The sequence below is a fragment of the Nyctereutes procyonoides genome, unplaced genomic scaffold (assembly GCF_905146905.1).
Source record: "Nyctereutes procyonoides isolate TBG_1078 unplaced genomic scaffold, NYPRO_anot_genome, whole genome shotgun sequence".
Classification (NCBI taxonomy): Eukaryota; Metazoa; Chordata; class Mammalia; order Carnivora; family Canidae; genus Nyctereutes; species Nyctereutes procyonoides.
Genome location: NW_026575020.1, coordinates 1,365,121 through 1,378,889, shown reverse-complemented (window position 1 = coordinate 1,378,889; position 13,769 = coordinate 1,365,121). Strand labels below are relative to the sequence as shown.

General features: G+C 45.6%; 1 pseudogene; it reads left to right on the top strand.

Moving 5' to 3' along the window:
• Positions 1-285: 285 nt before the first annotated feature.
• LOC129513446 (V-type proton ATPase subunit E 1-like) lies at positions 286-1,017 on the top strand (annotated as a pseudogene).
• Positions 1,018-13,769: the final 12,752 nt, after the last annotated feature.

Sequence of the window (13,769 nt, the reverse complement as noted above, 5' to 3'; positions counted from 1 at the left end):
CTGATCCCGGGTCTCCAGGATCACACCCCAGGCTGCAGGAGGTGCCAAACTGCTGCGCCACCGGGACTGCCCCACATTTTTAAGACTTTTGATACAAGTGGCTGAAAATTTTGTAGACATTCTTTTTTTTCCCCTTTTACTTATTGAAATTTAATAAAACACTGATACAAAGGGCAAACTTAACTCAAAAGTATAAGACCATAGGAACCGCTTTTCCTGCTTTCTGCCATCACCTTCCAGGCTAAACTCGAGCCAGTAGCCTTTTGGCCTTGCACAGCTTTCGCCATGGCCCTCAGCGATGCTGGACGTGCAGAAGCAGATTAAGCATATGATGGCTTTTATTGAACAAGAAGCCAACGAGAAAGCAAAGGAAATAGATGCGAAGGCAGAGGAAGAGTTCAACATTGAGAAAGGTCGTCTTGTGCAAACCCAAAGACTGAAGATTATGGGATACTGTGAGAAGAAAGAAAAGCAGATTGAGCAGCAAAAGAAAATTCAGATGTCTAATTTGATGAATCAAGCAAGGTTCAAAGTCCTCAGAGCAAGAGATGACCTAATTACAGACCTACTAAATGAAGCAAAACAGAGACTCAGCAAAGTGGTAAAAGATACAACCAGGTACCAAGTGCTGCTGGATGGACTGGTCCTCCAGGGTTTGTACCAGTTGTTGGAGCCCCGAATGATTGTTCGTTGCAGGAAACAGGATTTCCCTCTGGTGAAGGCTGCAGTGAAAAGCGATTCCTATGTACAAAATTGTCACCAAAAAAGATGTTGATGTCCAAATTGATCAGGAATGCTACCTGCCTGAGGAAATAGCTGGTGGAGTGGAGATTTATAATGGGGATCGTAAAATAAAGGTTTCCAATACTCTAGAAAGCCAGCTGGACCTCATAGCCCAGCAGATGACGCCAGAAGTACGGGGAGCCTTATTTGGTGCAAATGCCAACAGGAAGTTTTTGGACTAAACCTTTGGGAGAGGTAGAGTTCATCCACCGCTCTCCTGCTGTGGCGTGGAAGTTTCTGTATTTGAAGAAACAAGATACCTGTGTGGCTTCCTCTTGCCTGTTCTCATAATCTGTATTTGTCAGTGGATACTCTGTGTAGCTAATGCCCTTATCCTAATTGTTAACAATAGAGAGAAAGTTCCACTTCATATAATCAGGAAAGCTCCTTCTTAGCTTATCTAAAAGTAGCACAACTTTTGTCAGCTTCTGTAGTGTGAAGGTGAGGGTATCAGATGGTGGTCACAGGAGCTTCACCAAGTCTCCACTCTTCCTCCAGTCCTCTGCTTCCAGTTCTTGAGCCTAGAGGTGATGTGTACGGTGTTCTCTGACATGAAGTCTTTGCTCTTAGGCTTAAAGTGCATGGGGGCGTGCATTCCTCCCAGCAGTAGTCGCTTCACCGCTAACCTGTTTGGGCCTAGAAGTGTTCCTCATCTGTAAATGTGATTTTTAAAAGATTTTATTTATTTACTCATGAGAGACACAGAGAGAGAGAGGCAGAGACACAGGCAGAGGGAGAAGCAGGCTCCATGCTGGGAGCTCGACATGGGACTCGATCCCGGGTCTCCAGGATCACGACCTGGGCTGAAGTCGGCGCTAAACCGCTAAGCCACCCAGGCTACCCTATAAATGTGATTTAAAACCTAAGCCATGAATATGTCTTATTTATTAAAACAAAAGGTTTATGTGGAAAAAAAAAAGACCGTAGGAACCTTTCCATACACTTACACAGAAGCACAACACCCATCTTAGTGTGTAAGCAGCCCAGTTACTAATTTTACAATTATCACATCCAATAGGCTGGGTTATTATATTAGAAAACCCATTATCCATATTGGATAATAGACACTCAATTATCTCCAGTGTATATATAATGCAGATTCTACATCAAGTCAAAAGAATTCTCTGAGACCCAGTTCCAGATCATGTCAGATGTTGTGGATTCTGTATTTTAAAATTTATTTTATTAAGATATAACTCATATACAGGGCGCCCAGGTGGCTCAGTCAGTTGGGTGTCAGACTCTTGATTTCTGCTCCAGTCATGATCTCAAGCCCTGCATCCAGCTCTGTGCTGGGCATGGAGCCTACTTAGTTAAGTTTCTCTCCTCACCGGCTCTCTGCTCAGCACCTGAGTAGCTCAGTTGGTTAGGTTAAGAGGCCAACTCTTATTTTGGTTCAGGTCATGATCTTGTGGTTGTCAGATTGAGCCCTGTGAGGGGCTCCTGCTCAGAGCAGTGTCTGCTTCTCTGCCTTCCCCTCTGCCCCTCCTCCCCGAAAAGATATAACTCCTATACCACAAAATTCACCATTTTAATGTATACAGTTCAGTAATTTTTGAGTATTCCCTGTCCCACATTCCCTGGCAAAACTGATCTCCTTTCTGTCTCTCTGGATTTACCTATTGTGAACATTTCACATAAACAGAATCATACCAATACATGGCCTTTTGAGTCTGGCTTCTTTCACTTAGCATCATGTTTTCATGGTTTGTCCATTTGTAGGATTATATTGATACTTCATTTTATGACTGAATAATATTCCATTGTATGGGTTTACCATATTTTGTACATCCATTTACCAGTAAACAGACACTGGGCTGTTTCTACTTTTTGATTATTAATAAGGCCACCATAAACACTTGTGTACAGGGTTTTTTTAATATTTTATTTATTCATGAGAGACACACAGAGAGAGAGAGAGAGAGAGGCAGAGACACAGGCAGAGGGAGAAGCTGGCTCCATGCAGGGAGCCTGACGTGGGACTCGATCCCGGGTCTCCAGGATCACACCCTGGGCTGAAGGCGGCACTAAACCGCTGAGCCACCCAGGCTGCCCAGCGTACAGGTTTTGTATGAACATATCTTTTCAGTTCTTGGGTGTACACCGAGGGGTAGAATTGCTAGGTCCTATAGCAACTCCATGTCTAACTGTATGAGGAGCTGTCAAACTGCTTCCACAGTGGCTGCACCATTTGACACTCCCACCAGCCATGTATTAGGGTTCTAATTTCTCCACATCCTTGACAATACTTACTATTTTCCTTTTTAAAAATTTTGACTTATGGCCATCCCAGTATGTGTGAAATGGTATCTAATTGTGGTTTTGGTTTGTGCTTCCCTAATATATCATGACTTTGAGCATCTTTTCATGTGCTTAGTGGCCATTTGTCTATATTCTTTGGAAAAATATCTGTTCAAACTCTTTGCTCATTTTATTTTTTTTAAATCATTTATTCATTCATGAGAGACACAGGGAGAGAGAGAGGCAGAGACTCAGGCAGAGGAAGAAGCAGGCTCCATGCAGGGAGCCCCATGTGGGACTCGATCCCGGGTCCCCAGGATCACGCCCTGGGCTGACGGCAGCGCTAAACTGCTGAGCCACCTGGGCTGCCCTCTTTGCTCATTTTAAACTGGGTTATTTGTCTTTTAATTGTTGAATATTCGAAGTTTATTATATATTCTTGATGCTAACCCTATAAAATATGAGTTGCAAATATTTTCCTTGTGGTTTGTCTCTTCACTTTCTTGATAGTATTTCTTTGATTCACAGAAGTTTTTAATTTTGATGAAGTACAATTTACCTATTTTTCTTTTTTGTGTATGTGTTTTGGTGTCATCTCTAAAAGATCATTGCCTAATCTAAGGTCGTTGAGATATACAACTATGCTTTCTTCCTTCTAAGAATTATATCCTTTTAACTCTTTTTTTAAAAAGATTTTATTTATTTGAGAGAGCATAAACGAGGGTGAGGGGCAGAGGGACAGGCAGACTCCCCATTGAGCGCAGGGCCAATAAGGCCCAATGTGGGGGTCAATCCCAGGACCCTGAAATCAGAATGTGAGCCAAAGTCAGATGTTTAACCAACTGAGTCAGCCAAGTGTCCCTATACTTTTAATTCTTACATTTAGGTCTTCCATCCATTTTCTAGTTAATTTTTGTATATGGTATGAGGTAGGGCTCCAAATTCATTCTTTTGCATGTGGCTATCTAATTGTCCCAGCATCATTTGTTGCAGACTATTCTTTTCCCGTGAAATGGTCTTGGCACTCTTCTCAAAAAGAATGAAATACTTAGGAATAAACTTAACCAAGGAGATGAAAAATCTGTACATTGAAAACTACAAAGCATTGCTGAAAGAAATTAAAGAAGACACTAATAAAAAGACATCTTGTATTCATAGATTACAAGACTTAAAATCATTAAGATGTTAACACTACCCAAAGCAAATCTACAGATTCAGTGCAACCCTTATCAAAATTCCAATGCTTTTTTCTTTTGCCAGTAGAGAACAATCCATCTTAAAATTCATATGGATCTCCCAAATGAGTATGAATAGCCAAAATAATTTTGAGAAAGAAGAACAAAGTTGGAGGTTTCACACTTTCTGATTTCCAAACTTACTACAGAGCTACAGTAATCCAACAATGTGATACTGGCATAAATCATACATACAGACCAATGGAATAGAATAGGGGACCCAGAAATAACTTATTTATATGATCAAATGATTTTTGATGAGGGAGCAGGACCATTTAATGAGGAAAGAATAATCTTGTTGACAAATGGTGTTGGGAAAATTGGATATCCATATGCAAAAAAATGGAGTTTGACCCTTACATGAAACCATATACAAAAATTAACTCAAAATGGATTAAAGAAAAAAATGGATTAAAGACTTAAACTATAGTTTAGTAAGAACTAACACTATAAAACTCTTAGAAGAAAACACAGAGGAAAAGCTTCATGACTGGATTTAGCAATGAATTTTTTGGATATGACACCAAAATACCCACGACAAGAAAAAAATAGGTAAGTTGGACTATACCACACTTAAAAACTTATGTGAATCAAAGGACACAATCAACAAAGTTAAAAGGACAGTATGCAAATAGGTAAACAAAATAAATGGACAAACAAAATGAATGACCGATGAATGAGTAAAAAGAACATAGTATACAATGGAATATTATTCAGCCTTAAAAAGAGAAATTCTCACATATACTATGATGTACATGAATCTTGAGGACATTACATTAAGTGAAATAAGCCAGTCACAAAGGACTGTGTGATTCTGCTCATTTGAGGTCCCTAGAGTAGTTGAATTCATAGAAACATCAAGTAGAATCATGGAGCCAGGGGGATGGGGGGATATGAGAAGTTATTGTTTAATCGATATAGAGTTCCAGTTTTGTAGATGAGAAGAATTCTGGAGATGGACAATGAGTATGGCTGTGCAGCAAAATGTGAATATACTTGATACCATTGAACTATACATTTAAAAATGGTGAAGATGATGAATTTTATGACATGTGCTTTACTACAATTAAAACATTTAAAAAAAATCAGTTGACCATACATGTATAGGTTTGTAGAAGCTTTTTAAAAATACAATTTAAGGGGACGTCTGGGTGGCTCAATGGTTGAGCATCTGCCTTTGGCTCAGGGCAGGCGTGATCTTGGGATCCTGGGATCGAGTCCTGCATTGGGTTCCCCACAGGGAGCCTGTTTCTCCCTCTGCCTAAGTCTCTGCCTCTCTCTGTGTGTGTCTCTCATAAATAAATAAATAAATAAATAAATAAATAAATAAATAAATACATCTTTAATAAAAGATATTTTAAAGACATCTTTTAAATGCACAGAGTACATATTATTTGTTCAAATAAGTGGTCATACCCTGCCAACCTGACCTAGGATGTGGCGACCTCCAACATTTTAGCAGCTTGCCTCAATCCTAGCTGTTCTTTGAGCAATTATGTCTCTCCCATTCCATGGAGTCCTGATGCTACTGGGAGTTGTGGAGTGCTGGCACCCTTCCACGGCTGCCCCAGCTAGAGCAATTGGGCTTGTCCCCCAGGCATCTGGATCTGGAGGGAGAGTCATCAATGGGGAAGAGCAGTGATTCCTGCCACAAGAATCACATTGCAATGTCAAAGCCTTGTTGGATTTCTGAAAACCACATCCCATCTGCCCTGGCTCTAAGACCTGCAGACAGCCTTTGTGATATTCACTTATCGATTCAGTTCGGCAACATCTACTAATGACCCTTAAATCCTGTGCAAATGTATTTGAAGTGGCCCCGAGGGTTAAACATCTGGCAATTCTCTCCAGCAACAGCATTGCTGTCCCACAGCCTGTGAAAATCCACAGGGATCTTCTGCTCTGCTCACTATTAAATATTTAGGTATTGCATATTAATATATACCAGAAACGGCAACCTCTTTCAGCCTGCTTGTAAAGTGGTACCTATCTTCTGGAAAGCCATCAGGCAATATAAGTCAGAAGCCACAGAAATATCCCCCTCCTGGGAAAATAGATAATCTTAAATACAGAAAAATCCATTTGGGCAAATGGGCAATGTCCACATTGGCATGACCACCTGCCTTGCATCCCCCCAGCCTCTGAGTAGGGGTCATGTGACATGGTCAGCTTCTTTCTGGTTAGGGTGGATCTTCAATGTGCCACTCTAATGATTTATGATGTTAAAAGACTCCCTCTCTAATAGGGATGAGGACAGAGAGGGGAAAGAGGCTAACAGGGCCAGAGAATCCCATCCACTATATTTACAATTATAAAAATATTACAAACCATCCAGTGTTTCAAATGCCCTCTTGCACAGCCAAGGGTGTAACCAGGGTAGGATCCCAAGGGCTTGGGCTGGGTTGGTAAGGTACTCTAAGCAACAAGGCATCAGATCTGAGAATGGCAAGCCAAGGCCAAGGGCCAATACTAGTTTTTTGTTGTTGTTGTTAGGTATCTTGGCGAGGGGTGGGGAGAATTGTCTGGAGGGCCATGGGTCTATGTCTAATATTCTCAGTGGGTCTCACATTTAGCCTTCTACTATTCTTTTCTTTTAAAGATTTTATTCATGAGAGATACATACAGAGAGAGGCAGAGACATAGGCAGGCTCCCTGAGAGGAGCCTGATGTGGGACTCCATCTGGGAACTCCAGGATCAGGACCTGAGCCAAAGGCAGACGCTCAATCACTGAGCCACCCAGGTGCCCCTTCTACTATTATTTTCAAATGCAATTGCATGCCTAGTGCTAGACAGCGAGTCTGACAAGACCCAAAGAAGACATTTGTCACTTGACCTTGATCTTGTCAGTATCCCTGGACAGTTAGTACCCCTGGACAATCAGTACCACCTGTGTGCAGCCTTATGAATTTTTCTTTTCTTGTGAGTTTCATAATCTTGTTTTACCATATTATTATCTAATAAGAACATCCAGCTGTTCAATGTAAATATTAAAATAGCTGGTGATTTTTAATAACCCTCTTGTGGCATATCTTCATTTCATGACATACACTAAGAGTCTCAAAAATGGTAGGGAAATCAGGCTTTTTTAGTCTTTGAGAGGGCATCCTCTCAGCTGTCAGATCTGAGGGTGTGAGTGTGATGCACAAACCGGGAGACAAAGCAGAGTCTGCAGCTGTGGGGCCTCAGGAAGAGGTCAGGAAGGAAGGAACAGGATTGAGAGCACCAGGACTTGGGGCTTGAACAGGGCTGGGTGCATTGAGTGGGGCCTAGCCCTAACCTGGCTCCAGGATAGGACACAGTGGGCTAACAGAGAGGGGCGGGGGTCAGAAGACCACAGCCTACCCTTAAGGAAACCATGGACCATCACCTCAATGGCCCAGGCAGCTTTTATGAATAATGGTTATGAAGCCCCTGCAACAACACGGAAAATGCAAAAAAAAAACAAAAAAACAAAAAAAACATGGAAAATGCTTTTGTTAGTATGCAGAAGATATCACTTTTTGGACCTACAACACACACACATACACACACACACACATGCACGTACACACAGAAAACAAGACTAGAAGGAGTCACTCCTAAGTGCAAGCAGGGCTTGTGTTGACTGGGAGGGGTGGAATTGTGGCTGGGTTTATTTGTTCAGTATTTTAAAATAAAATAATGGTGTAAATTAAGGATAACTGAGTCACTATCTCATCCAGTAGCCCTCAGACTCCTTGGGAGAAGCCCAGGGTGCCAAATTCCCAGAACATGGCCGACAAGGTCTAGGAGGGCTGAGGGTCTTTCTCTCCCTCTCTTGGGGCCCTGAGCCACATCCCTTGGGGGACCAGGCAGGGATTAGGGGCAGATCTTAAAGCTGGCAAGGCCCGGCTGTATGGAAGCCAACATGCTATGGCTCCTGTCCCAGTTCCAACTCCTTCACTGTCAATCTAAAGCAGCTTTGAGGCTAGTCACCCCCACTGCTCACATGCCCACTCCCCCAGCCAATCAGTCCCAAGGTGCCTCCTGGACAGTGTCTTTCTCACTGATGTGCTGGGAAAAGAATCTACTCCTTGTTCTAGCTCCTTGGGAGACCTGCATGGGAGGTCCTCGGAGCATGGGCTGCTGTGGCGCCCCCCCCTCACATGGCCCCCCACCCACCATCCACTCAGCTCTTCCCAGCTGGTTCCTTCTCAGGACTTCTCAGCATTCCTGGGAAGGCAAGGAGACTTTCTTGGGGCGAAGGCATTGCTGAGTCTCTGTGTCCAGGCCAGGCCCCTGGCAGGGCTCCATGCCTAACCTCCAAACTTAGCCTCTGCCTTTTCCCTGGCAGTCCACCTTTAACCATTTAAGGAACGTGGGAATGTTTAAATCCCTTCGGGGCTTTCAGTGAAAACAAATTACGGTCTGTAGGGACTTATAAATATTTTGACAGTAATTATGGTTTTAAAAAACTATGTAAAACTCATTAACTTTTCTGTTAGAAGAAACAGAAGTTTCTTCTATTAAAGAATTAAGTTGGATGAAAGAATCCAACTTAAACTATAAAAAAACAGATTCGGCCCAGAGTCAACCTGGTATGGTGGACTGTCTGCATCAGAATCACTTCATGGTGTTTGGTTAAAAAATGCAGATTCCTGGGCTCAGCTCCAGAGCCACTGAATCAGAATCTCAGGGAGGTGAGGACTGGGAACCTGAATTTTTAACAAGCTCCCCTAGTCATTCTGGAGGACAGCAAACCGGTGGTTGAGTGACTTTTGTGCCAAGGGAGCTGGGTGCTGGCAGCACACACCTCCTGGTCCTCAAGAGACTCTGAAATGTGGGGGTGCAGTGGGCAATGGGGAGCTGCAAAATGGGTTTGTACCAAGTCCTCCGGGAGCACAGGAGAGAGCAGGACTCAGAGAAAGGAAATGGGGGAACAGGTCTCAGGGACCACATCTCAAGGTGGAAGTAGAGTTGACCAGCTAAAGAAGGGAGCAAGAGGGTTCCAGATCCAGGGCACAGCATGAGGGGGTACACAGTGGGGAGGTGTAAAGAGCTCAGGGCCAGGGCCTGAGCTGGGGTGGAGGGGAGGGGAGGGGAGCAGAGGAGGCCCAGGGAGCTGGGTGAGGCAGCTCTGTGTACTGGCTCACACTGGTTCATTAAGTTGAGAAGAATGCTTCCCAGAACCCCCTTCTCCATGGGGGTCCAGGGCAGAGTTGCTCAGAAGAGGAACGTCTAGGAGATTTGGAAAAGAGAAGCGGAGCAAAACCACGACTCTCAGAGGGTTGTCTCCATGGGCCCTGGGAGAGACAGAGGTGGGGTGTCCCCGCTGTGCCAGCTTGTCCTTGCGCTCCTCAGCTCCCTGTCCTGCCCACCGGCCTGGCTGAACAGCAGCTCCCTTCCCACTTCCCTTGGGCAGCTAGACGTGGTTGACTTCTCAAATTTCTCTGCCAGCTCCAACTTGTCACTCATGGCAAGACTTTCTCTGATTGTCCAAATCACCTTTCAGAAACATCACTGATGCCGCTCATCTGACATTTGGGTGAGGTCTAATGCTGGTAATAATTCTTTTATGCCCATAAACACTGCTGCCCTGACTGGATCCTTTTCAGTCCTTATCGTGAATCTCTTTTTAGGAGGAAGAAAAACCTTTTCTGTAAGCATTTCCGCCAAACACACAGCACAAAACACACACACACACACACACACAGACAGCTCAGCTGGGGTAGGAGAGGTCCCTCCTATCCTCAGATGTTAGGAGACAGGTGCCCTCTTCTGAACCACCTGCTGGGAGGAGGACGAGGAATCCAGTCCTTCCGTGGAGGGGCTTTCTCTGTGTCAGGTCCTCTCCAGAAGTCTTGGAGGGCTGTCCTCTGGTGTGTACTGCTGGAAAGCAGTCAGGCCTGCTTGAAGACAAGATCAGACAACCGGTTGCCTGGGGCTCTTTTTCCCCCTAGGGCTTCTAAACTCAAATCAGTTTCCCTCCGGGGAGATCAGATCTTCCCAGCCAAGGATTCCAAGGTGAAGATGGTTCAATTTATATCCTTCAAGTCTGGCTGCTTCTGCATGTCCAAGTCACAGGATTTTCAAATCAGGGTCTTTTCTTCTCTGCAACCCTGAGCATGACAGCCACCCCTGGTCCTTGTGAATTGGCGATTACAGAGCATCATACCTGGGAACCTGGGTGGCTCAGTGGTTGAGCATCTGCTTTTGGCTCAGGTTGTGATCCTGGGGTCATGGGATCGAGTCCCACATCGGGCTCCCTGTAGGGACCCTGCTTCTCCCTCTGCCTATGTCTCTGTCTTTTTCTGTTTATCTCTCGTGAATAAATAAATAAAATCTTAAAGGGGGGGGCATCGTACCAAGAGCAAAATGAAGGAAACTACACCTTTCTGTGAGAATAAAGCAGAGGATCCTAACCCAGGTAGGGAGGCTCAGAGGGAGGCTTCCAGGAGGAAGTGTTGTAACCTAGGCAAGAGCAGCAGATGAGGCAGGAGAGGCTCTCAGAGTGAGCTGCATGAAAGCAAGAGGTGAGGGAGAGCTGGGCTGCAGGGAACTGAGTGGGGCCCAGTGAGGCACCTGGGAGGTGGCTGGGCAACAGGAAGAGAAAGGGCTGGAAAGCTGGGAGGTCTGATCAGGTCTGGCCCAGAGCCTGGCTGAGGTGAGGGCTCACCATGCCGGGACCACAGGGTTGAGCAGAGGAGGGGCAGAATGAGATTCTGCTCCTTTGGGAAGACTGGCATGGAGCGGTGAGGCCAGAGACTAGAGAACCTCAGAGGCAGCTGAGCCAGGGGGTGGCACTGGAGAGAAATGAGTGAACTGGAGTGACATTAGCCAGTTGGATGCAGGGAGAACATGTATGTACGTGGTGATCAATGGGTTGTGTGCAGGGGGTTGTGGGGCAGGAGGAGTCATGGGGACCCCGGGTATCTGGCTGGAGCCCCTGAAGGGCTTCAGGTGCCCAGTTGGTCAGCCAAGCAGAAGCTGCCATGTGAACAATATTGTTAGTAAAATGAAGCCTCTGGTGAAGGTATGAGAAAGAAAGGAAAATAAGGTGATTGAGGGAAGGGAAGCATCTCACGCATGAAGAGACTACGAATGAGAAATAAAAAAGCTACAAATGTTGTTCAAGGTCTGGGGTCTCTCACCCCTGCTCCGGGAGGAGGGCCTCATGGACCAACAGAGGCTCAAAAGTGGTCAGGATGTGGTATTTAAGTGACACCTGCCATGGTGGGTTAACAGCGGTGGCAGGGCTGGTGGCCACTTCCCCTTGCTGGTTCACAAGCTCAGCAAACATTTGCTGAGGACCTGCTATGTGCCAGGCTCCGTGGTCTTGCCACGGCCACACCAGGGGGAGCAGGCCCTCAGTCCCCGCCTGGTAAGGCTTTGGGTTGAGCAGCAGAAGCAGACGCAACGTGACACTGGTACAAAATGGCAAATCATGATAAGGGTTGGGAAAGAGAATAGTGGAGTCTTGTTTCAGATGGGGAGGTCAGGCCTCTGAGGAGGTGACATCTGACCTGACATTGGAAGGCAGAGAATTCAGGAAGAGCATTCCTAGGCAGTGGGAATAGCATCGCTCAGCCGCCCTACCCTACCAGTGCTTTCGAGGAATGAAAAGAGAGGCAGTGTGGGTGGAGAGGGCCCAGGGCTGGGTGGGGGTTGGGGATACTGGCCGGAGAGGAGGTGAGGGCTGACTGTGCAGGGTTCCAAGTATTTTAGCAAAGTCTGGACTAAATGATGCCTTGGGGCCCTCATCACCCCAGGTTTCGAGGACATTCTTCCTGGTTCCCTCCATCACAACAGGCTCTGGAGTCTGTTTCCATCTCCAGCTCTCTCCTGAGAAGAGGGGCCACTCGGGCTCTCTTGAAACAAGTGACCCAAAAGATGCCCCTTGGTGCCCTGCAAACTGCCCAGCAACATTTTTAGAAAAGTCCCCTTTTAAATTCAATTTGTCTTCGCCAAATCGACCAGGGCAAAATAAGTCCCTACAAATAGCGATCACCAGCGAATAAGGAGAGTCATTATCTTAAATTGAGGCTGGTTTCTAAGAAAAAAAAAAAAAAACCAAAAAACAAAAACCAAATGCCACTGGCCAAAACCTCACCCCCACCCACCCCCAGCACAGACGTGAGAGCCCGGGCCGGCCTCTGGGTGAGGGAAGGAAACAGGCAGAGGAAGGAAGGCCAGAGATTAGAGAAACTGACAGATGTAAATAGCCTCAGAGGAGCCACACTGTCCCGGCGCTCCTCCCCAGGGAGCCTTTTGTACCAAGGAATCTGGTTGCCTGAATGAAAAATGATATCATTTATTTCTTTAGTCAGAGCTGAGCTGTTTTCTTCAGACATAGAAATAACTTAACACCGCAACACCAAATTGTTGGCCAAGTGATAGAGATATCTGTAATTTGGGCGCTTGGTAACATCCTAGGTAAACAGCCAGGGACTTGGTTTCTTGGGAGGGGCCCTGTTCCCCCACAACAATGCTACAAAGCTCAGAGGGACACAGATGGAAGAAAAGCTTTTGAAAATGTTGTTCCAGAGCTCCTGCCTGCTGTCGAGCTCCAAGGAAGCTGGATTTTTCATCCCTGCTGCTCAAACCATGCTTTGCCAACCAAACACCTATTAATTCAACAAATATTTACTGAGCACTGATTGGCTCAGCCTGTGCAAAGGCACTGGGGCTACCAGTGTGCAAAAGCTGGGGCTCTGCCCTCAAGAGACTCAGTCCAGAGGGGAAGCAGCCACGTTCAGCCCGTGTGTCAGCCCCTGTGATGCAGTATGTGTTTGGCAGGGTGGTCTGCCCCACGGAGGAGGCAGGGTTCGACTTGCCTTGAAAACTTGAAGAGGACTTTTGAGACCAGAGAAGTGGAAAGAGGGTGTCCTAGATGGCACGAACAGCAGGCGCAGAAGCACAGAGGCTTCGAAACGACTTGGACTCTTTGGAAATTAAAAGAAATACAATATTTCAGGGAATAAAGTGCTAAAGAGGCCAGTGGTCGATGGTGTGACTGGACAGGCAGGCAGGAACTGGATCATACCTTTGTGAGCTAAGGCATTTAGAGTTTATCCTTTAGGTAATAGGGAGCTGAGGAGGAATCTTGAGCTCTGGGAAGTGGTATGATTAGATTTTTGTATTAGAGCATTCACTCCTTTCTGTCTCGGAGAAACTCTACCATATGTCATATCAGGAAACTCATGCAGGCAACTTCTCTATGGCATTGCTTGTGAAAGTGAAAACCCGGAAAACAAAATAAACATCCAGCAGTAGAAAAATGGATAAACAAACAGTGGTATAATCATAAAATGCAGTAGGGCTCAATAGTTAAAATGATCCAGCATGGCCAGATCTTAAAAGCATAATTTTGAGGGGCACCTGGGTAGTCAGTCAGTCAAGTGTCTGCCTTTGGCTTAAGTTGCGAGCTCTGGGTCCTGGGATAGAGAGCCCCATTTCAGGCTCCCTGCTTAGTGGGGAGCCTGCTTCTCACTCTCCCTCTGCCTGCAGCTCCCCCTGCTTGTGCTCTCTCTCTCCATCAAATGAATAGATAA